Source organism: Rhododendron vialii, chromosome 1a (genome assembly GCF_030253575.1).
Source record: "Rhododendron vialii isolate Sample 1 chromosome 1a, ASM3025357v1".
In the NCBI taxonomy this organism is placed as follows: Eukaryota; Viridiplantae; Streptophyta; class Magnoliopsida; order Ericales; family Ericaceae; genus Rhododendron; species Rhododendron vialii.
The window spans coordinates 15,131,999-15,157,991 of record NC_080557.1 but is presented as its reverse complement, the minus strand read 5'-3'; the positions used below and the strand labels follow the sequence as shown (position 1 = coordinate 15,157,991).

At 37.8% G+C, this 25,993-nt stretch overlaps 1 pseudogene; it reads left to right on the top strand.

Moving 5' to 3' along the window:
- Nucleotides 1-615: 615 nt before the first annotated feature.
- On the top strand, nucleotides 616-6,590 carry LOC131306295 (cytochrome P450 CYP72A219-like; annotated as a pseudogene).
- The last annotated feature ends 19,403 nt before the right edge of the window (nucleotides 6,591-25,993 follow it).

Here is a 25,993-nt window from a genome sequence, read left to right as displayed (position 1 = left end):
TCCATATTGTAAATATCATTGATACGATTAACCACGGAAAACAAAAAAACAGATCCGGTACCCATAAATACCTGAAATAGCAGATTTATTTCGGAAAAAATTACTCGGGCACACTAGATCATAACTTGAAGAGCCGATTTTTAACAACTAAATGTGCTCCGTTTAGCTAATATTGATAGGTACTCGATCAGGGTGAATTTTTGTGCGGTTGGTCGTACTAACGAGTCCTAAAATATATGAACGAATCAGATCATCAATATGCTCTCAAAGAGCGGCTAAAAAATAGGTGCAGTCCAACGGTCAACCTATGGGAAGCGAGAGGCGCTGTCCATTACACGTAGTATAAAAATAGGTGCAGTCCAACGGTCAACCTATGGGAAGCGAGAGGCGCTGTCCATTACACGTAGTATTTTATGAAAAATTCTAACTCCACACCCATCTACACACTCACTTACACACTCATACTCACAATAGGGGTGGGTTTCACACACACTGAATGTGTAGTGTGTGCGGACTCCACGCATATTATGAGTGTAGGTGTGTAATTGAGTGTGTAAGTGAGTGTGGAGGTAGAATAATTGGTATTTTATATACAATAATATCTTCTCAAGGTGTCGGTGTACTCTCCTGCTTCTCTCATTCAATTTGCACACTATCTTACGTCTCTTTTTAACTAACACACACGCACTCTTTCTCTCTCTCTCACTCTCTCTCTCTCTCATATGTCAATGGAGTTGGACCGCCTTGCGATTGCATCAATTGGCGCAGTCGTGGCTGTGGTGATATGGCTGGGGTGGAGTGCGTTGAACTGGGTATGGTTGAGACCGAGGAGGCTGGAGAGGCGCCTCAGGGAGCAAGGGCTGAAAGGGACCTCGTACAAGTTGTTTTTTGGAGACTTGAAGGACAGCTCCGCCATGACGGAACGAGCCAAATCCAGTCCCATCCCCTTCTCTCAGGATATCCTCCCTCGCGTCCTACCCTTCCTCCACAACTCCGTCGACACTTACGGTACGCACTTCCACTGTCTATTTGTCGGTTTGACTTTTACATCTGTAAATAGAGTGGAGTGCAGTTGGTGACTACCTTATACTTTTATGCACATGGGCATGATTCGATTCCCGTAAGCGCTCGTTCCCTCCCAAAATTCCATAAATTAAGATTAACGAATGAAAAAAAAAAAAACTTTTACATCAACTACTATTGAAAATGAGAAATTTTATGATACATAAATATGAAATATGAAAGTGTCCATAAAAGAGTATGGACGGTTCGGATTTATTGACCGAGAATCCGAGCCGTCTATTTTTTTCTATGGACACTTTCATATATTCTATGTCATGTTTGTACTACTATTAAAAATATTTTCGCAATTTTATGTTGACTTCTAAACATTCATAACGCCCCCTCCCTCTCTTAAGAATAATGCATGGAAAAAATGCACCAAGATTTATGGACCGTAATTTGGCAGCGGCTACAGAATTTTAACTCAGCGGTGACAAAAATGGATAAAAAAAAATCTTGCATACATAACACTATATAAGATAACTATATTTATTTTGCTTGAAGACTTATCGAGCCTAATTTTTTTTTTTTTGTTGAGGTACATATCTATTTACTCACAATTTCGGTAAATTTTCAGTTACTTTACTTACACGGATTCAATGCCGACAATAGAAAAAAAATAGTATCAAATTATATGCAAAAATATGTAAGATTTTAGTACATTTTTTGAACAAATCCCCTCAAATCCTTGTGGAGCCGCCCCTGCCGTTATCAGAGGTCAAAATTTGGATAAGGTGGTATCCAAATTTTATCCGGGTGGAGGAAACAAATTATTATACCGGGTTTCATTACCGGGTGTGAAAATAGGGGCAACCGCCGAATATGGGTAGAGCCGAATTCTACATCCAGAATTAGAAATTTTTATATATCAGCAACTCCTACAAAATCTCACGTAGAGCTTTTTTCCATGGAAATTAGAAATTTTTATGCTCGATACTCTTTTGATGAATTTGGGTATTTGGTTTTTGATGCAGGAAAGATTTCTTTTGCGTGGCTTGGACCAAATCCAAGAGTGAATATCATGGACCCGGAACTCGTGAAGGAGATTCTGTCAAAGAATTTCCACTTTAGAAAGGTCAGATCTAATCCGTTAGCCAAGTTGCTAGCTACTGGATTAGCAAGCTACGAGGATGAACAATGGACTAAACACAGAAAACTTATTAACCCAATAACCCCACTTTCCATATGGAGAAATTGAAGGTGATTTTCACCTCTTCCTTTTTCTCGATTAGCAATCTGGCTTTAACACCTAAGTATCGAAAAAGACGTATGCATTTCACTTCATGTATTAAAAAATATCAATTCTTCACCCCATTGCGGATTGAAAGTTGTCACGTTTAAACACAGAATTTCACATTTCAGAAACAAAATTGGCAAATTGAAACATGAGGTCTCATGGAGCACATTATGATCATATTGCATTATTCTTATTCTCCCCTCTTACACATCATTTAATTCGTTAAATCGTCGGTGACTATGCTTCTAAAATTAACTTAAAGGGAAGATAACTTCCTATCTAGTGTGCAAAGCGTACATACTGCTGATAGTTTCTTGTTCTTTTGTCTTCTGATGTTGTTCGAATCATATATATGTAGCATATGTTGCCAGCACTTGATACGAGTTGTAGCGAGATGATAAGCGCATGGGAAAACATGGTCTCCACGGAAGGGTTTTGCGAATTAGATGTGTGGCCTTTTCTGCAAACATTTTCAAGCGATGTCATATCTCGAACTGCATTTGGCAGTAACTATGAAGAAGGAAGAAGAATATTTGAACTCCAGACCGAGCAAGCTGGGCATGCTATTAAGGCTTTAAAGTCGGTCTACATTCCAGGCTGGAGGTAAAAGTTTCTTTTTTGATATTAAAGCTAAAATGAATATATCAAGGCTAGCTGGAGGTACGTTACGTAAAAGCTCAAGAACAAGACCCTTTTAATTGGCATATGTTGTCCTATTATGATGATTTGATCCTTTCATTTTTTAAGTCTCAGATTTTCAGATCATCTAAAAAAATAATTACTTGATCCAGTATATATAACTGGACATGACTAGCTTCATCACATTTGCAAAAAATGGAGGAACAAAGAACAAATATAATCCTAATAAAAAAAAATCTCTTTTCTTTTACGAATTGTAATGTGACCATGCGGGTGAAGTTATGGCCTTTTTTTTTAAAAATACATGAATGCACACTAATCAAGGCTTAAAAGATGAATGGATCTAAATCTAAGGACCCATTTGGATGCGGGGAAAGAATTTGAGGTATTAGTTAATAAGAGGGGATAAGATAGTAGGGGGTATTAGTTAATAAGGGATGACCCACATTGATGTGATGTTTATGGAGGAAGATTAAATAGTAGGTTGTTTGGATGAGGTATTAGAAAAGGGGGATTAAATAATACTTGATTTGGATGGAGGATTAATAGAAGGAGGTATAAAGAATGGTGGATGATATAAAAAGCTGTCAAATGACCATTTTACCCTTGTACAGTCCCTAAATTAATTATGTATTACGTTTTATATGTAATCGCAAATTTAATTATTCTTTCACAATTTAAGCCCGTAATATTTATTTCTACTAACAAATTAACGAATTTAATATTATTATTAAATAATTTTTTATATATAAAATTTGGTATTTTAAAAAAAAATTAAGTGTTCCAAATTTCAATCCGTTTGAACCAGTGGAAAGATTTTAGTTTTCTAATTATTTTATCATATATAGTTATAATTAAATTTTGACTCTAGGGCTCTATTGATTAGCCCTAAGAAAGTCGTAGAATCAAATATCTCTTAGGGCTAATCAACGAGACCCATAGAGTCAAAATTTAATTATGACCATTTAGAATAAAATGATCAGAAAACTAAGATCTTCGCACCGGTTCAAACGGATTAAAAATTGGAACACTCATTTTTTTACATCGTTTATATATTAAAAAATATAATTAAATATTAAGTGTTCAAATTTTCAATCTGTTTGAACCGGTGCGAAGATCTTATGATTTTGAGTAGAATGGAGAGTAGAAGTTGGTTGAATAATGGATGGGAAAAAGGGATAACGAGGGGTATTTTCGTCCACAAAACACCCCTCCACAGCCGGATTATTTTTGGGGACCTCAAGTGATGCCCAAAATTAATCTCGGACGATCCCTTAAACCGGTGAAAACGAGGATGGGGTAAAAAATAACAGGGGACGAAATTGGAATGCCAAGCGGGAGAAAAAGAGTGGACCCCTCTCCATATACCCCCTCTTATTTTTCCTCTCTCTTTTTTACTCCATCCAAGTAGACCCCAATGATTAGAACATGAACTCGTGGTTGGTCTACGGCCAACCATGGGCCTGGACAAGGTTATCCAGCAATAAGCTTAGACTAAATTAAATTATCTCAAATTCTTTTAATATTTTCAGTTTTGGCGAGTTAAAATATGTTCGATTAGTACACCATTCTTTATTGTTGTTATAAGGATGAAGAAGATTATTGAAGCGAGGAATTGAAAATCCTGTGGTGCACTCCCCTGTAGTGCAATCAATGGTATAGTGCAATTAATGATTTAGATATGTTTGTTATCTTTTACCGGTCAAAGTTAATGATTACCGGTAAAAGATAACAAACATATCTAAATCGTTGATTGGCAAGATGGACGGTCCAAATCTGCCTTGCAGGGTACACTACAGGAAGTGTCCTGTAGTATTGTGATGTTATGCTAAAGAAACAATATAGGGGGCCAAAAGCCATTATACTCTGCCTTGGTTTTTGCTTGGTTAGGTTTATACCAACAAAGAGGAACAACAGGATGAAAGAAATTGAAAAGGAAGTAAAAGCATCACTAAGGGCTATGATTGATAGAAGATTGAAGGCAATGAAGGCAGGGGAAGCTAGTAATGAGGATTTGCTGGGCAAAATGTTGGAATCCAATCTCAGGGAAGTTCAAGAGATTGGAAAAGATGGCAAGAAAGCTGCAGGGATGATGATGAGTATTGATGAAGTGATTGAGGAATGCAAGCTATTCTACTTTGCTGGGCAGGAGACCACCTCTGTTTTGCTTGTGTGGACTATGGTTTTGTTGAGTAAACATCCACATTGGCAACAACTTGCAAGGGAAGAGGTTTTGCAAGTGTTTGGGAATAACAAGCCAAACTTTGACGGATTAAATCGCCTCAAGATCGTAAGTGTTTTCTTTCGTTGATATACACAAGCACACAGGGCTTGTCCTAACTTTTTTAGAGCGTAAAGAGAAAGAGAAAGATAGGCCCCTTTTTGAAGTATTCGTAACAAGGAGATGAAATGATAACCGAACATTATACGTTTTCAAATCGATCAATGAAATATGGCTATATGCCAAAAGAATGACCTAACACTAAGGTCCCATTCAGTTGCACGGAAAGAATGGAAAATGATAGTAAAATCAACTTTTCTAGTAACTTTCTGTGTGTTAAGTTATTTGAAAAATTATAGGACCCACAGCTTCAACTTTCAAACTGGGAAACACTTTCCTACAAATAGGTTTTCCAAAATGCTAGTTTTCCTGCGAGATTCTTTTCAAAAGAATACACATTGAAAAATAAATTTAATTTTCCTTTCCTTTACTTCATCTCACTTCACTTTTTCCAAAAATTTATTTTCCACAACATTCCTGAACAGAGCCTAAAGATTTCAAAATTATCACTTAAATATCACTAATTCCAAGAAAAAACATATCTGTAACCGCAGATTACAAATTTTCAAATGCAAGAGTTAAGTATCACTACTGACTGTGTAGCACAATTTTATTTCAAAATTTTATTATAGGTAGCAAGATTGAATGGGCCTTTAAGATTTAGAAAATTTCTGGAACCTAAAGCAGGGGAGCCTCCGGCCCGCTTTAGTTTCAAGGCCAACACTGCATGTTCACACACACACAAAAACACAGAATACTAACAATTAATCTTAACTTTCCTAGGTAACAATGATTTTGAATGAGGTTCTACGATTATACCCGCCGGTAGTTGCAATGATTCGAGTTATCCACGAAGAGACGAAGTTAGGGAGACTGTGTCTACCTGCCGGAGTGATGCTTTCGTTACCGATAATCCTACTTCATCATGACCGCGATGTTTGGGGCGATGACGCAAAAGAGTTCAACCCGGAGAGGTTTTCGGAAGGATTGTCAAAGGCGACAAAGAATGGAGTAGTTTCATTCTTTCCATTTGGTTGGGGGCCTCGCATATGTATTGGACAAAACCTTGCAATGCTAGAAGCAAAGATGGCCGTGGCGATGATTCTACAACGCTTCTCCTTTGAGCTTTCGCCATCTTATACGCATGCTCCCCATACTGTCATCACTCTTCAACCGCAGTATGGAGCTCACTTGATTCTACACAAAATTTAGATATTTCTTGTAATTTTGGGTTTAAATTTCTTAAACACAAGGTATTGTGTATGTTAGTTTGATCTAACACAAGAAAATGAAAAAATGCTTTCAACCTACATGGCTACATTTGATTTGGTTCAATGACGCTTGTATAAAAATTTTGTTCTTTGTGGCCTATTAACATTAGTGTCATGACTATAGCTTGTTGAATTCAAATCATAACAAGAAAACGAGGAATATAGCCGAGTCGGAATTTATGCTCTTAAACTCGATAGATTGTTACTCCTGTTTCTTATTTCATAACAATGTCATTTCTAAAATGTTTTGAAATTTACACTTAAAAAGACTTGAGCTTGAGAAGAATGGTTAGTCCCTGACTACCAAAGTCATAATACAAAAGGGGTATCCGAGCATTCGGGACATCGCAATATCTCCAGCCGAGTATTTGGGACCTCGTAATATCCCTTATTACACTATACATGTACTCAATTCACCACAAGTTATCATCCTATGGCCTTATCACGCCATAATACCTCCAATAACCATTTAATAGCTCAATCTCATGTTAGTTCTATATTCATTAAGTGTGGCTCACATGACTTGTCATCTTATTATTGTATTTATGTATTATATTTATTAAAACTTGGATATTAGATTTAAGTTAATTACCTATATAATGGTACCTTTATGAATAGTTGCCTAATACTTTGTTGATGGAAGGAAATCTAAGGGGTGTGACTATTGGACAGGGTGTGACTCTTGGTGAAGAGTCACGTATTAGATTGTGACTATTGGGAAAGGGTCTCTGTCTATCTATATAAAGACCTGTGATTACCATCAAGTTATGGGATTAATGTGATATAGAATAAACCGGAAATCCTACCCATTTCTCTCCAAAAAAATCAGTGAGAGTTGTGAGTGTTAGACAATTTGGTTCAAGATCAAAACGGTGTCCGAATTTTTGTGTCTGGATTTCTAAGACTTAAACACCATGGCAAAATGTAAGTATTTTTCCGTTGCATATTTATTTTGATTCTCCCATATAGGTTTATCATCTCATGCAATTACGTGAAAACAATCCAATGTATGCGAAGAAACACAGCCTTAGACTATGCAAAACGACAATTTCTCATAAATCTGCAGTTGGCACTGGTAGAGAAACAATCAAATATATGCGAACAACGGCCTTAAACTATGCAAAATTAACAACAATTTCTCATAAATTTGCAGTTGGTACCGGTAGGGGAAAAAGAGTGGTACCAGTAGCAAGAAAATAGTGGTACCGGTAGGAGAATATTGGTTTTCAATTCTGGAGTGTTGCTACCGGAGACAAAAAACATGTTACCGGTGCCTGGGTATAATTTCAAGTTTGACAGGTTTTCAGTCAACACAAAAAATGGATGATCAAACTCTAAAATCTACACCAAATCAACACATAAACACATAGAGAGAGTGGAGGAATCCCTACCTCAAATATCTAAGAACAAACTCTAGGATCCAAGCAAGCCCTAGACTTCAAGATTCAAGATTCGAATCCACCAAACAACCTCCCTCCAAGGTTTTCCACATGATCAAACAAGCTAAATCACTTGTATACGATGAGAAATGTTCGGGTTTTCAAGGACTTAGAGGTATTGAGCAAGATCTTTGCATGTGTATGCGAGAGAGTGAGATGGAGTGAGGCGAGAGAGAAGGAGAAAACGTAAAAGAGGGGAAAGGGGGAAAAGTGATTTCCCTAGTGCTCCATACGCGCGCGCGCGCACATATATACATATATATTTAGCAAATCAAACTTACACCCCTCCACCATTATAACACTTTAACAATTCCCACACTTACATGCAATTGCACTATGAACCCCATTGTAGTATTCAATAAAAAGGCTCGATCACATATTAAAATAATAAAGTAAATGAAGCTAATAACGGTTTCCATATTCTATTCTCTTTAAAGAAACTTCGTCCTTGAAATTTGATAAGCCAAATCGACTAGTTCATGCATCAATAAAGATATACATGTTATGCAACATCCAACAAAATACAGCAAGTCAACCATTACGAAAATTGGATTATGAGACTTACAATAATTGCGATTGAAACAAATTTGATAGAGATTTGATACACAATTTTGTCCCTAACCTCACGCAAGAGTGGAGGACTTTACAGCTTGCCGATAGATATGATCGCTGAGATTTCGTCATGGCTACAAATAGTAAATGTTGAAGCCCTCTTGTTCGTCTGCAGAAGATTCAAGAACATAGTACCACGAGAGGGTTTCTGTTCATCACTCTTCTACATACGTTCGGAGTGACTGCTCCGTGGCCTTTCTGATTTTTTGGACACGATAAGACTTATTATCCTTTGTATTGAATTTTTTGGATTAACTGCTCATTATTTTTTTAAACTAAACTTCCATTAATATTTGTTGTTTTTTTGTCTTATTTAGCCTGAAGATGTGATCAGGAAAATGTACAAGAAAGCTGGGATTCAGAAGGAGTTGTTGTTCGTGACAAGTTAGATTTTTTGAAACTAAAATTAGGCAAATTTTTTGAAAAGGAAGACTGTAAGGTAAGATTCAAGTAGAGAGGGAAAAATGGGAGTGCAAAACGTAGAAATGAAAGTGCATTGTTAGAATAACGACTATAATTGAATACAATTATGAAAGAGCATTGTTGGAAGATGAGGATTATTGGCGTTAGAGCTGGCGCTGACATTGCAAGGGTTGAAAGCGAAAATTAAAAATGAGGCCCTTTTTGTTGGATCATTATAAGGGAGAAAAAAAATAGAAAGGGCCTCTGAAATTGAAAAAATGGCCTAAAGTAGCCACAACACAAGTTTTGGCTTAGGGTCGGTTCTTATTGGTTTTTATATTGGAAAAGATTTTGGATGTAAGAAGAATACTTGAGATAAGAGTGGAGAAGAAAACACTTGTATTATGAACTCAAACTTTTTGACATGATACAAAATGAATAGAACTCATCCATATTTATAGCACTCTATGGTGGTTACTGGTTCTAGATATCAATATCTAGATATTTTCCAATGATATTCTTGAAATCTTCTGTAAACTAGATCTTCTAGAAATTAGATATTTGAGTTTTTTTTTTCTTTTTATCCCTTGAAGTGTGCATATTTTTTCTACTTAGTCCTTAAACTATCAATTTGATGATTTCATCTCTTCAACTATCATACTTAGTCCAATGAATAACAAAAATTAGAAATTTGGACGAAAAAAGCCACGTAAGGCCTTGTTTGAGACCCTGTAGAACAGCTATTTGATTATGAGAGCCCTAGAGATAAAAATTAATTATGACTTGTTAGGATAAAATAATCAAAAAAATAAAATCTTTGCACCGGTTCAAATTGATTAAAAATTAAAGCATTTAATTTTTAATATATAAACATTCTCAAAACACTAAATGTTTCAATTTTTAATCTGTTTGAATCAATGCGATTTTAATGATCATATTATTTTACATGGTCATAATTAATTTTTATCTTTAGGCCTCTGATAATTAAGGATCTGTTTTTTATTTTGAATCCTATAGAACACATACTTGATTATGAGAGTTCTAGAGACAAAAATTAATTATGATCCTTTAGGATAAAATAATTAAAAAAATAAGATCTTCGCACCGGTGACAAAAATTAATTAAAATTGTCACACCCTCGATTTTCAACATAAATATAAATAACTTTTCTTTATTAAAATCCTCACAATAACATACATCATACCCCAAAAGAGTTTTACCCAAGGCACATCGGCCCAGTAACTTGTAATTACAAGGAGTGAAAGAGAAATTTAATAGTTTACAGTTACCCATTTGACAAAATAGCTAAAATGAAAGTACAATTACATCTTCCAAAGAAATCCGAACGAGTGTCAATGCAATATCCCCAAGTCAGCTTTCAAAAGGGTTTCCAATCAATGCACGCACAGCACTCCATGCTACAACTCTAAATATACACCTGAAAAATGAAGGGTTGAGCAAACACGCGTCCAGTAGGAAAGTCTCTACAAACTTTGTATGCAAATGAAAAGATTTTGGACATAAAAAGAAGCAAGTCTGAGACAAATAAAGAGATTGCAATGAACGCTAACTTCATGCCGGAAGCTCGAGACTTAAAGAGTACTTCATTTGTCATTGATCAATCTAGTCAATCCCTTAGTTATCTTTTTCATTTCCCCTTCCTACTCAAAATTTCATTCGCACACTTTTACGTTAAGTGACTTACATTCCAGGTCTTATGGACCCCGTACATCTCCCGTCGATCTCCAATATGAGCTCAATTAGCTTTTCCTCCATTAATATACCGAACAGTGAACTTAAGAAATTTTCCGGGTCTTAGGGCCCCATATACCCACAATACATTTTCGGGTGCTCACGACCCCATACATCCGTTCCACATTCCGGGTGCTCATGACCCCGTACATCCATTTTACTTTCCGGGTGCTCATGACCCCGTACATCCGATACAAGTTCCGGGTATCAAGACCCCGTATGCCGATTACAACTCATTAGTATTGCATTTCGTCAAATGTGTTTCTAAGGCTCTTATCGCACTATTGTAGGTAAAAAGAGATTGATATTGAGTAAACGCTCCACCTACCATTTCATATTTCTGTTTTGTGTCCAACTTGTTATCTCAACTCACTACTTGTACTTCATGGCACAATTGTCAAGTTCTCACTTAAGTTTATGACTTATCCATCCTCCTACCCAACAATCAATCTTATCCACACACGCATTTAGTTTAACAAGTTCACTCCGTTTATCTCAACATCTTACAATATCACTAGTAGCTAAACGAGTACACCAATAAAACATTAGGACGATAACTCATTCCATATGATACTTGTGTTCAACGCGACGAGAACCAACGAATGAGGATGACCAAGGGATCATTGGAGTGCAAAGGACTATGTTTGGAAGTGGTTTAGAATAACTAGAAGTGATCGGAAACCAAAACGGTAAAAAATAAAGCAAAATAGTGAAAATTGGAGATAAGCAACAGGTATCGATACCATAGAAAATGATATCGATACCATTTGATTAAAAATGACTCCAGACGTAAGGGTATTGATAACAATGACTAATGGTATCAACAACAAGTGATTTTCTGGGTTTTGGAACAAGGTGTTATCGATAACAAGGAAAATGTTATCGATTACAATGGCCCTCGAGCAGGTTTTTAACAGATTCTCATGGGTTTCAAGTACTACAACAACAATCACAACAACCATAGGCATGATTTCATGCACAAAACCAACTCAAAAACATACAAAGAGTGAGAGAAATCCCTACCTCAAACTTGGTGAACGAGCTCCAAACGAGAGATCGGGCCTCGGCCTCCAAAATTAACCTCAAGCCAAATACGGCATACCGAGCTTTTGTCGACGCGATTTGAGCTTCAATATGTGGAGAGGTGAAGGATTTGAGGTCGGTTGATGAAGTGTTGAAGTTGATTTGTTGGGTTTTTGAGTGAGAGTGAGAGTGAGAGAGAGAGGGCCGAGAGAGAGGTGAGAGGCCGGGAGATGGAGGGAGAGAATGGAGTTGGGATTTTAATCCCCTACTCCTGCACACACCTATATATACTCACACTTGCACTCCCTCCACTACCCCAAATCTCATAAACACATATTTCACATTTTCCTTAATTTCTATTATTAATAAACCTTTAAATAATTTCCAAAATTACGGGTTCTTACAAAGATCCTTTAGGATAAAATGATTAAAAAAATAAGATCTTCGTACCGGTTCAAACGGATTGAAAATTAGAGCGTTGGATTTTTTTGAGAAGGTTTATATATTAAAAAATATGGTTAAAAAATTAAATGTTCAAAATTTCAATCTATTTGAACCGGTGCGAAGGTCTTTTTTTATTTATTATTTTATTCTTAAGTTTCATAATTAATTTTTATCACTAAAACTCTCATAATCAAGTATCTACTTTACACGATTGTTTTGAAAAAGAAAAAGAGCCTCCACTTGATTACGATGAGTTGGAGAAAATGCTTTATGAAGAAAGTTCACCCCAACAAGGGGCAATGTTCTGGTATTTCGGTTTTTTTTTTTTTTTTGAGTTTTTTTTTTCTTTTGAGTTTTTTTTTTCTTTTGAGTTTTCCATTTTCGAACTAGACCTTGATACCAATCTATAAAATAAAAACTTTAACAACTAAAAACTTGTGTAAAAGTCATAATTTTTTACTTTTCCAATTTCTCTTGTTGAAACAAACCCATATCTCACATAAAAATTTGGCGTAAAACTAACAAATGCAATTTTTTTTTGAATAAGGACAATCAAAAAAATTATGCTGCATAAGTTAATCACTAACGCAAACACTCCCTAAGGAGGTTCTGCTCTATTTTCCATACAAGGCCTATATGTGTGACTTGCTGTCCAGATTCACATTTAGCGCCTCCGACGGCAACACCACTACCACCGCCACACACCACCCATACTTGAATTTGCGTTGGTTTTCTAAAACCATAATGCTAGCTAGGGACACGCCTCTCCTCTATAAAACCGTAAAACATCGTGATTGCCTATGTCAAAATCAGGGCCGGCTTTGAGATTTTGGAAGTCTAATTAAGACGATCTTCGAAAAATAAGGCTCTTAATATCCTATCACTTAACATGTAATTCTTTCTTCGTCAGTTCGTTGAGTTTGTTTGCAATGGGAATTATTGGCGAGAGTCACATGACACTACTCTCCTTCTCAAGCGTCAGTTTCTTCTCGATCAGGTTTTTGATTTCTTCTTTGCTTAGTTTAGATTCCTTTCTTTGGCTCTGTTGTTGCTCCAGATATTTTCGAGATATCGAAAGCGGCCTAATTGTGAGGGCTCTTGAACACGAACTCGATCCTTACTTTTGTTTTGTCCCTTTTGATTCATTACCTCTTGTGTGAAGAACAAATATTTTGCTTAATGATGATTTCAACGAGAACTGTGCACATGAATGGTTTGATGAAATGTGTGAATTTCACTACTTCTTAAACTAATGAATTTCACTATTTTTTTTTGTGAAAGTAGTGAAATTTTATCTAGTAAAATTCATGAGTTTGAAATTTCAGAATTAGTGAAATCCATGAGTTTGAAAGCTAGTGAAATTCACTAGATAAAATCTACACCCGGTGAAATTTGAAATTAGTGAAATTTTGCCGGAAAAAGTCGCCAGCCGGAGGTGGTCATGAGGTACCGTGGGGGTGGGAGGGGGTGATGAAAACTTTGAAAATATAATGAGGTGTGAAATTATATTTAGTTCTTCGTATGAGACTATCCTTAGTGGTAAATAAAAATTGAGTTCATCTTTAATGGAAATTAAGTCCTAGTTTTCTAGACACACAGGTAATTTGCTGATAGAGAACCCTGGTTTTGAACATTTTAAAAGACAAGGCATAAGGTTTTGAATTAAGTCCTAGTCCTAGCATTGGCTTACGACTCATGGGCCTTGGCCCAGAGCCGGCCATGGTCAAAACCACCCTTAACGTCCTTTCCTTATTCAAACCCCCACTCACCACACAGAGGAAGAACTGATCGATTGGTGAGACAGAGTAAAGGGCAAATATTGGTTCTCGCTAATCGAGAAATTATTATTTTTTACTTCCTTTATTTCAAAAAAAGAGTCTATCATGAAAAGTCGTGCAATTTTTTAAATTGAAAAATCAACTACTTTCATGTATAATTTTTGAATTTTTCCGCACCGTATTAAAGTACTAATTATCGAGATCTTTATAACGGTGCGAAAAAATTCAAAAAATTATACACGAAAATAGTTGATTTTTTGATTTGAAAAATGAAGAGAGAGAGAGAGAGAGAGAGAGAGAGAGAGAGAGAGAGAGTCTTTTTTTGGAACGGAGTTTGTTTCCATTCCTCAATGAGAAAAACAAACTTGAAAATCAAAATTGTTTCTAACACAGCATACTTCGTACACAATTCCAGTCTTCTCGCCAACAAAATATAGAGCTTCTTCTTATGGAGTACTATCAAAAAGCCTAGATATACATGTATGTGGATCCCACATATATGTAGGGTATTTTTGGTTGGATTGTTGTGTATGTAATTGGATTGTTAAATTTTTTATTTTGCATTCAATGGACAGGTATCCCGCATGGATAACTCAACGATTATCACTTAAATATCACTAATTTAGGTATCCCACATAATTTTTTTATGTTGTGGTCATGATGAAGTAGGATTATCGGTATAGAAAATATCACTTCACCAGGTAGACACAATCTTCCTAACTTCGTGGATAACTCGAGCCAGGTAGACACAATCTTCCTAACTTCGTGGATAACTCGAGCCATTACGGCTGCCAGTGGATATAATCATAGAATCTCATTCAAAATCATTGTTATGTACTTGGGAAAGATAAGATTAACAATTAACATTCTCTGTGTGTGTGTGTGAACGTGCAGTGTTGGCCTTGAAACTAGGAAAAATGACGGCCAAGGACCCGTTTTGATAATTAATACCCGCCAAAGACATTTTCAGCGTTAACAAATGTTTTTAACTTATCCTTGGCGGGTATTAATTATCAAAACACGTCTTGGGCCGTCATTTTCCCTTGAAACTAAGCGGGAGGCACCCCTGCTTTAGGTCCCAATTTTTTTTTAAATCTTAAGGCCCATTAATTCTATCTTGCTACCCATAGTAAAATTTGAAATAAAAATTGTACTACATAGTCCGTATTGATACTTAACTGATGCATTTGAAAATTAGTAATCTGTGGTTATATTTATGTTTGGGCAATGAGATTGCCACTCTCCTTTTTGTTTAGTAGTTAGGTGAATTTACTAATTTACCCCTCAATGCAATAAACTTTTGCAAAATGCATGGGCTATTTTGTAAATTTACACACTACAAGACAAAAATAAATGTATCAAATGAGTTGCAATCTAATGTTACACACTTTTTTTTTCTTACAAACTTAATACATTTCGAGATCATATCAAACGATATCCGATCAACATGATTTTTGGTGTGGTCAATGTTCACGATGAACTCTAAAAAATGAACGGTTTCAATTATTGTTGTGGGCCTGAAAAGAGCCCACAAATGATTCAAATTGGACCGGGCTGGTTGGAACTAACGGGACGGATTCTCCCCGATATTTCAGCGGCAAAAAAAAGAATTGCAGACGACGTGTCATGGTTGTTTTGCGAGTGAACAGACACGTGTTGTTAAAACTTTATGTACGACACTTTTTTTGTGTAGTTGTGTGGCACAACCTTACCATTCAAATTTCAAAGTAACAGAGGATGAGGTGTTGTGATCTCGTACAAAATTGTCTCATCCAGTTCAAAATTAAGATCGGAGCGAGCTAGAGAGTGGTTAGCAAAGGCGGAATCAATAATTTAATCTGTGTTAAACCAAAATTTAATAAATTAGTAGTACATATATATGAACTAAAAAAGAATTTTATAATTAATGTCAAGCAAATTTTGTACAAAAATACGTAAATGTTCAAAAATAAACAAAAGAAAATTCTTATTATTTTTTGTCTCCATCAAAAGGAGGATGGAGGGGCTATTTTTGCGCATCACATCACCTAAAGCCTGGCTTATCAAGGGACGCCCAGCACCCTGACAGTTCTAGGTTAGGATCAGCATTGGGAATGTGGCTGTTTCGGGCAAGCCACACGCCCATTTACGTTTCCCTGCAGATGCGCCACCACAAAGCTTGAATTCTCCTCTGCCTCGACTGCCTTAGACACCCCAGAGCCCGCATTCTCATAGCTAACAAAGTCTTGCTGAATCTGAACTTCGCACAAACCATTATCCATAACCATAGAAGCATCATCATAATTACAAACCTTGGAGAGTGACAGAGGCTTACGACGCACTTTGGAGTTGCTCGAGTAGGGTGAGATGGCTTATGCTTGGGAATTATGGGCTCCACCTTAGGGGAATAGAGACGGAGAATTTTTGGTGTACACTGCTTCTCTAAATCGTCAGAAGCCTTTCCCTTAATGGCCAAGGATCGAAACACCGAGGTAAGGGGTATATCAAGATGTTGAGGGGAGGAGGGTTTTTCTGGGATGCTCAGAGAAGTGGGTAATGGAGGGTTACTCGAAGTGAGAGAGGGAACAAGATGTTTGGGGCTGCCACTGTTTTCAGAATTGTTAGGGCTCGAAAGAGGGATGATTTCAACTATAGTGGGTTTTGAAGGGGAAGGGGGCTTATATGGCTAATAGAAATATCAAAAGTTGTTTTTGGGCTAGTTGGTTCGGTAACAAAGTAGTGTGGGCTTTGACTAGGGGTTTTTGGTGGGCTAGGGTTTGGGCCAATGGATAGGACAGGATTAAGGGGTATATTTAAGGAAAGATTGGGAGGGTCCGGCCCAAAATTTACCTTTTCAACAGACTGAGTAGAAAGAGGACAAATAACTTGGGGATTACTGAAACGAGGGATCTTTAGAGGGATACCTGTATCGGAGAATGCGACACCTGGCGCGTGACGCTTGCTGGCAAATGTACGGATAGAGGATTGTGGCACCCCCACTTCCTCTAACCTCTAACGTACGCTGATTCAAATTATCAATCGGTGTCCCCATGCGCCCATTACCTCCTTCCACAGCACGCGCATCATTTCCATTGCATTGAATCTCCGGCCGCCGTGCAAGGAGGGCCTCCACTCTTTTCTTAGCGTCATCAACTTCCTGCTTAATGACTTCGATAGGAATGGTAGCTCTCTTAGCCCTTCCCGTCCTCAAATCCTGGCAGTAACTAGGGTTTAGGCCCTCAACCCTCTAGACAAAACGACAGGTTTTATTTTCATGGCCTAACTGCCCACATGAGTAGCAGTAATCCTGAAGCTTCTCATATTTATAGGAAATCCACAAATCAGAGTTCTCAAGGGTTTTCCTCCGTAACCAAAACCCCTTAGGTACAGGGAGAGTAGTGTTGATTTCAGCTAGAATACACAGGAAATTACGAGCTAAAAGAACATTATCAGGGGAGGTTTCAAAGGCCAGAAGTTTATCAAAACGATTACCAATAATTTCTGCGTTTGCCCTAGTCATCTTCTCGATGGGCAATCCATGAATCTGAATCCAAAACAGGCATCGCGAAAAGTCCAGTTCTGCAACCCCCATTCCATTTTGAATCTGCTTCAAAACCAGAAGATTATTCATAATGGACCAAGGCCCCTCTTGCAACACCGAGTTTTTGTCCTCACTATCTTCAAAACGGAAGAGAAACACATTGTTATTCCAGGGAACCACCGTGAAAGAGGCTCTAGTTTTCCAGGCATGGGTGAGAATGTTGTGGACAACATAAGTGTTAATAGTTTGAAACCCAACACTTTCCCAGCAAGACAAACGTTTCCCACTTCCCCTGTTTCTCCAAAGCCCTCTTCAAGGTCTAAGAACTCAAAATCAGCCATAGGAGAAGAATCGACGAAGGTGAGAGGTGGGTCAAGACGGAGACCATCCGTGTTAAGCTAGGTTTTGATTCTGGAGTTTACGTTGATCCTGAAGGTCTGTCAGGGGGTTTGGCAATATGGTGGATGACGGAGGTTGAGATTGATGTAGATATTGCTTCCAGGAATTTTATTCATGCGGTTATTTCGGAAAAGACTAGTTCTTCTGTGTGGGCTGCGACTTTCGTTTACGGCTGGCCAACAAGAACACGAAGAGTTGAAGTATGGGATAGCATTGGGGAGATTGCTTACTCTGAATGTTTACCATGGCTTTGTATGGGGGATTTCAACCAAGTTTTGAGTGCTGAGGACAAGTTGGGAGGTGTTTCACCGAGTCAAAACCTTCTCTCTGTTTTCCATGAGATGATTAGCAATTGTGGTCTTGTGGATTTGGAATTTAAGGGACCGAAATTTACATGGCGCAATAACAGAAGGGAGGATGCTTTTATTATGGAGCGTATTGATATGGCGTTTGCGAATGCGGATTGGAGGGAATTGCATGAACATGCTATGGTTCTGGTGGAGGCAGCGATTGGTTCTGACCATAACCCATTGATTTTGAATACCACACCAGCCCCTATCAAAGTGGGGAAATCGTTCAAGTTCGAATCTTTCTGGGTGATGGATGAAGAATGCAAAGGGATTGTCTCAGATTCGTGGAAGCATGATGATGAGAGATCCAAAATGTTTGCTGTTTGCAAAAAGCTGAGAGGGTGTAAGGATAATCTCAAAGTTTGGAGCCGTGGTAAGTTTGGAAATCTAAGGTTAAAAATTGTTGCTATCAAAGAACAACTGCTGGAAATACAAAAACGACTGGAACAGGGTTTCAATTTGGACTATGTAGCTCAGAAGAAGAGTATTTTATTGGAATTGGAAGACTTATGGCAAAAAGATGCAATGTTTTGGCACCAACGCTCCAGAATCAAGTGGCTTCAAATGAGGGACAAAAATTCTCGTTGTTTTTCATCTAACTACAATTCAAAGAAGGCAACGAAATCAGATTATCCAGTTGAAAGATGAGTTTGGATCCTGGAAAACTGAGCCCAAGGAAATTGCTAGCATCATCAAAGGGCACTTTCAAGAGCTTTACAAAGCCCCTCCTATTCAAGATTTCAACGGTGTGATAAGTCTAATTGATCCAGTAATATCAAGGGAGTGCAATGAGAGCCTGATTAAAGAAGTTACTTATGATGAAGTTAAATTAGCAGCTTTTCAACTGGGGCCTTTAAAAGCACCAGGATCGGATTTTGTCTTTCTTGAGGCGGATCCAAAATTCTGTTCGAACTTTATGGATATCATGGGATGCTTTAGTGAGGCCTCTGGACTCTCTCTAAATTCAAGCAAGTCTAGCATTCTTTTTCTCCTAATACGACGGCTTTTGTAAAAAGGGAGATTAAGGAAATTTTGGGGATGAAAGAAATGAAAGGGTCAGAGAAGTATCTGGGGCTTCCTTCATTCTGGGGAAAATCGAAAAGGGAATCCTTGGGCTATCTTAGGGACAAGATCATGAAAAAGACTCAAGGTTGGGGCAACAAAGACTTGAACCATGCTGGAAAGGAGGTCCTTATTAAATCTGTTCTACAGACAATTCCAATGTTCACCTTTATGTGCTTCAAGGTACCCCTCTCTATTTGTTCCTGTCTTAATTCTGTCATTAGTAACTTCTGATGGGGTAAAGGAGATAACGGAAATAAACTTCATTGGGGTTCTTGGAAGAAGATGACTGTTCAAAAAGGAGAGGGGGGAATGGGTTTTAAGGATTTTGAGTCCTTTAACATTGCTTTGTTGGCCAAACAGTTCTGGCGTTTAATCAATAACCCTAATGCCCTTTGGGCTAAAGTTCTTAAAGGCCTATATTTCCCTAAAAAAGCTCCCATGGAAGCCGTCAGAGGAATAACCCCTTCTTGGATCTGGTGCAGTTTGCTAGAAGGCAGAAAATTAATCCAGGAAGGGATCCAATGGAATGTGGGTAACCGGGAACTTATTCGCTTCTGGGATGATGCTTGGATCCCTAATCTTCTTGGGGGAAAAGTTACCCAACCTCCTAATAGTCATGAGGAGTGCTTTCGAGTTGCAGAATTCATTGATCAACCCTCCTCTACTTGGAATTTGGAGAAGCTCAGGCAATACATACCCGAAGAGGAGGTCCAGTCCATAAGCATGATTCCAATAAGCATATCCAAGTCCATGGACAAGCTTATATGGCGTCATACCAAGTCAGGGAATTATTCGGTTAAATCTGGCTATCACCATTGGGTTAAGAAAGCTTCAAAATCCAAATCTAACCACCCTTCCTTTTCCTTTATCCCCTCTCGTGATATGTGGTCTAAACTGTGGAATGTGAAGGTTGCCCCCAAAGTGATTATGTTTATATGGAAGGTAGTTAAAAATTGGGTAGCCTGTAAAGTTAACCTTTTCAGAATGAAGTGTGCCCCTAATCCTTTGTGTCCAATCTGTGAGAATTCTAGCGAAATTGTGGAGCACCTTGTTTTTCATTGCCCTTGGAGCAGGGCAGTTTGGTTCGGAAGTGGGAGGCTTTTTTGGGTTAATCAGACCGATGTTGGAGCAGCTGATAAATGGTTGGAGAATCTTCTTTGTGGTGATTTGGCTAAAGAAACAAGTGCAGAAGACATTGTGGCAATCTTTCAAATTTGTTGGTCAATATGGAAGGCAATAAATGGCTTTTGTGTTCAGGGGGAGACATCCGACTCCAGCAGAGGTTATTGAGCAAGCAAGTAAAGGTAATTCCGATTATCTTAGTGCGATCTTCTCTAGTAGTCCCTTAGCTTCTAAAAGGGTTTCTTAGGTGGAACGGTGGGTTTCACCACCTCCATCTTTGCTTAAAATTAATTGCGACGGAGCATATAAATCCTCTTGCAGCCTTGCTGCCTTTGGCGTTATCGTCAGAGACCATAGTGGATTGGCTCAGGTTTGGCCGTGTGGTCGAGTAAAATTGATTCCATTCTGCAAAACCATATGTGGGAACTAGTGGATCTTCCTCCAAGCAATAGTACTTTTGGGCTACAAGTGGATCTTCAAGAGGAAGATGAAGGCAGATGGATCAACAGATAAGTACAAAACTAGGCTTGTCATTAAAGGCTATAGACAAGGCCTAGACTATTTTGATACTTATTCTCCTATCACCAGAATTACATCCATTTTAAATGATAATCGTAATAACGGCTTTGTGAAATCTTAAGATACATCAAATGGATGTGAAGACAGCTTTCCTAAATGGTAATTTAGATGAGGAAATTTATATGGAACAACCTGAGGGTTTTTCCATGCCAGGTCAAGAAAGGAAAGTGTGCAGACTTGTTAGATCTTTGTATGGTCTAAAACAAGTACCAAAATAATGGTATGAGAAATTTGACAATGCTATGATGTCAAGTGGTTTCATGATCAACGAGTGTGACAAATGTGTATATATAAGAAACACAGAAGAATGGTACGTCATCTTTTGCTGCTACGTTGATGACATGCTCGTTGTTGGTAGTAACGATAAGATTATCAAACCTACTAAGAAGATGTTGAACTCGAAGTTTGACATGAAAAATATAGGTCTTGCAAATGTAATACTAGGTGTTAAAATCACTAGAACATCTGACGGACTTGCATTGTCTCAGTTTCATTATGTTGATAAGATTCTTGAGAAGTTCAGCAAGTCTGATAGAGGAGTACTCTTGTGGATGTGAATCTCCACTTATTCAAGAATGTGGTGAAAGGAGAATCCGAATTGGAGTATTCTCAGATAATTGGGAGTTAAATGTATCTAATGAGTTGTACAAGGCTCGTTAGCAGACTAAGTAAATACATGAGTAATCCAGGAGATGACCACAGGAAGGCGATCGTGAGAGTACTACGCTACTTGAGATATACTCGTGAATTGAGACTGCACTGCACCCGATATCCTACAGTACTAGAAGGGTACTGTGATGCTCTCAACTGGGATTGTTGCTGTTGACTGTGTGAAGTCAAATGACAATATTGTGAATCCGCTAACCAAAGGGTAAACAAAAAGCTAGCTGAGAAAGCATAGAAGGGAATTGGGCTAAAGCCTACTACGCTCGTGTTACCGTGAAGGAAACCCAACCTAGATGATTGGAGATCCCAAGATCTAGGTTCAATGGGACAACCTCCTTGCGAGTAACGGAGAATGATCACTGTGGACACATGCTCTCCTACTCATTCCTATGTTGCGAAACAGTGATACCTGCAAAATGGAAACAGGTTAAACGTTGCTTTTAATGACTCTTATGCACTAGAATACTAGGCAGGGTATAGCAGGATATACCCTTTATAAGGTCACCTATGTGAGTATGAAGTGGAGCTGCTTCTTTGAGAATTTAGAAAGGCAAAATTCTCAAGAAAATACTTGCAAAACAAGGGAGGGATGTCATGGCCAAAACGAACCCAACAGTGAGAACTGAACTGTATTAGGAGAAGTTCCGTGTCATGCCTATTGTCTCGGTTTACACAAACGGAAAAACAGTTCAAGACATCATGTTCACTAGTTAGCCAGTAAATCCGATAGGTATTCACAAGGGAATGTTCAAGGCCAAAAACTACCTATCCTATGCGAAAATTTTCCATTGTACTCTCTCTCGTGTCAGCTTTGACTTTTGAGTCGGTTTCAGCCAATTTCATTCATGTGGGGGATTGTTGGAAAAATGAAATTTTACCAAAGAGAATTTGGTGGGACCCACACCGCGTGAGGTGGGCCCAACAGCAGTGAACAAATTTCATTATGAGATGAATGAGAAATTGTCTCATTATGGGAATTGGAAAAGCCAAATGAAGCGCGTGTGCGCCGTCACCAAACACCTAAATTAGACCGGGGCCGGGGCCGGGGCCGGGACTTAGGATTCGTGGGCCTATGACCTGTAGTTCGAGGTCTGTAGTCTGTGGTCTAGTCTGGGTACTTCGGAATTGGGCTTACCAGGAAATCAGGAATGGGTAATGAAAGGGTCAAAGGCTCATATTGACACCCATATTATTGCTATCAAATTGCTGGTATTGATAGCTTCTGTTTTCCCTAAATTGAAGAGGATTAATCATCAAATTAATCACGGTACTGAATTCCTTCAATTTCCCACATTGATTGGTCCTCTTGGTTCTATAAATTTGGCATCTATTATACAGAATGAGAGACCGAAATTTCAGAGAATATCTCCATCTTTCAATATTGTTCTTCCTTTCGATAGAGAGAGTACAGACACAAGTTTGTTTGACGGGCAGTCTGCAGCGGTGCTCCGGCGGCTGAGTGGGAACCGAGTCAACCCTGAGAGACAAACACCGACACAACCTTCAGCACCGGTGAGGCGGCGAATTTGTCTTAAGGGTACCGTTGAATAAAATGGATCTTGGTTTGTAGTATCTCTACACCTTACTTACAGTTTATGTTTATGTTTTATTTCCTGTAATTCCGTTTCATGTAATTTTCTATTCGATTGTAAATTTTCAGAAATTAGTAAAATCGATTTTTGTTTTCCGCACTAGTTTTTCCTACAAAATGTTCCTCACCAAACTCACTACCAACAAAGCGACCAGTGGACTCTGACCCAACAACGTCTGAATCCGAGAAATGACATTGAGGTGAAAATAGAAGTCAACGAACCCACAGGAAAGACAGCCCAAGAAAGAACCAACAAGCAAGAACTAGAAAAAGAAAGAAAAAGACCCCACCACACACTCCAGAAGACCACTAAATGTGAAGCATTATCATCTTTTTCTTGCAAATTAATAATACCACTGTAAAATGATCAAAAAGATAATAATAACTAGTCGAATTAAGCACAATTAAGAACTAACGAAATGCGATATAGGGATCTCTACAAAACCCTTCTACAAGGATGGATGAAAATGATATCGATGGGATACTGACGGGCATGTCGGGCCCATTCCGGATCTCTTACGAATGATCAAAGCCGTTCAATTATTTAAAAAAAAAAATTTGCATAGGCCCGTGAAAAGAAAGGTTTTACAATCACACATCGGGGTGGAATCCCCACATCTTTTGGATGAAACCAACAAAACCGTTAAGCATGGATATATAGTTTGAGAAAAAATTCTTTATATCGGCGGTGTAAATATTTGTTTCTTTCAAATCAATTACATTGCGCCACGTTGCAAAACAGTGGTTCCAATCAATAAAACATGGCGACGTGACACAATATAATTGATTCGGAGGAAACAAATGTTTACACCGGTGGTGTAAAGAATTTAATCTCATATAGTTTATCTAGAGAGAGGGGTGGAAAGAAACTTCTTGTCCATGATATTCCAGGAGAGGATCCTGTCCGGTCTCGCTCTTCAACTAGTCCGGTCCAGTTTTGGACCATTTGTGGGTTTTTTCCCGAGCTTACAACAATTATTGAAATCATTCACTTTTCAGAGCTCGTTGAGAACATTGACTGCTCAAAAAATCACTTTGATTAGATATCGTTTGATATGATATTGAAATGCATTGATTTTCAAATAATTGTGTCAAATGAGTTGCAATTTAATTTTACACATTTTTTTTCTTACAAACTTAATACATTTTCAGATCATATCAAACGATATCCGATCAACGTGATTTTTGGTGTGGTCAATGTTCACGATGAGCTCTTAAAAATGAATGATTTCGGTCATTATTGTGGACCTGAAAAGAGACCGTAAATGATCCAAACTGAACCGGGCTGGTTGGAAGGAATGGGACGGATTCTCCCCCGATATTTCAGCGGCAAAAAAAGAATTGCAGACGACGTCATGGTGGAGTATTTTGTGAGGGAACAGACACGGTGTGGTTAAAACTGTGTACGACACTTTTTTGTGTAGTTGTGTCGCACAACCTTACCATTCAAATTTCAAAGTAATAGAGGATGAGGTGTTGTGATCTCGTACAAGATTGTCTCGTTCAGTCCAAAATTAAGACCGTAGCGAGAGAGTGGTTATCAAAGGCAGAACCAAGAATCTAATCTGCCATGGGTTAACCCAAAATTTAATAAATTAGTATGTACATATATATGAACAAAAAAAGAATTTTATAATTAATGTCAAGCAAATTTTGTACAAAAATACGTAAATGTTCAAAAGTAAACCAAAGAAGAGTTCAAAAAAATGTACTATTAAAGTTGTACCTTACTGAAGTTTTGTCCAATATGCGTTGTTCAAGAGGGTAGAAATCATTTACTATTATCGAATATGAGTTGATATTTTTACAAGTTCTCTTTCAATGAAGATAATCAAATAGGATTTGTTGGCTAAAAAAAAAAAAAATGAGGCGAGACTAAAATTTATTAGCTTTTTGTTTTTTAAACTTGACCTGGACTACAGCTCAAATGTTTCAACGTATTTCCGCCATTGGATTAATCAAAGTCTAGGCAACGACGGCAAGGACAAGTAGTCTTGTCGAGAGAGAAAAATAACGATACATGAATTTTTCAAATCTTCTCTTCACCACACATTTGTACGAGTTACACAAATTTTACAATCAACACCACACAGATATGTGGTAAAGCTTGACTTGGCCGGGTACTACGAACCATATATCCTCCCTGGAATATTAAATTAAATACAGTAATTTTTGCCGGAGAGAATCCAATTTCTTAATTGTGAAGTTTACCCTTTTTACCGCTGTGTTTGAAAAAACTGATTATAAAACACAAGAAAATGCGCCGGGTCGCCCACGCAACTACCGCATGAGGTAACCCGTGACGCATAATAACATTAGGCGCTGTTTGGAGAAACTATTCAACCCTAGTTTTACTTAACCTTTTTCTAAAAGTTAACGTTTTGTCCTTATTTGATTTTTTTTTGTTTTTGCGTTTGTTAGTTCTGCCAAATTTTTTTGTAAATTATTGATTTATCTCGACAAAATAAATCGGAAAAGTAAAGAATTTTACTTTTTACCCAAATATTTTGAGAAATAGAAACTTTTAAGCACACAAAAAATCAACAAGAAATTTTTTTTTTTTCTGATTTTTCTGGTCGAGACGAATCAAGAATCCACAAAAATTTGGCGCGAAACTAACGAATGCAAAAAAAATCAGATGAGGACAAAACGTTAACTTTTATAAAGAGTTAAGTGGAACTAATAGTCCGAGAGCATCACGTGACCGAGTGGCAGAGAGAGAATTTGAAACACGAGGTGGCACCCAAAAATATCTACATAT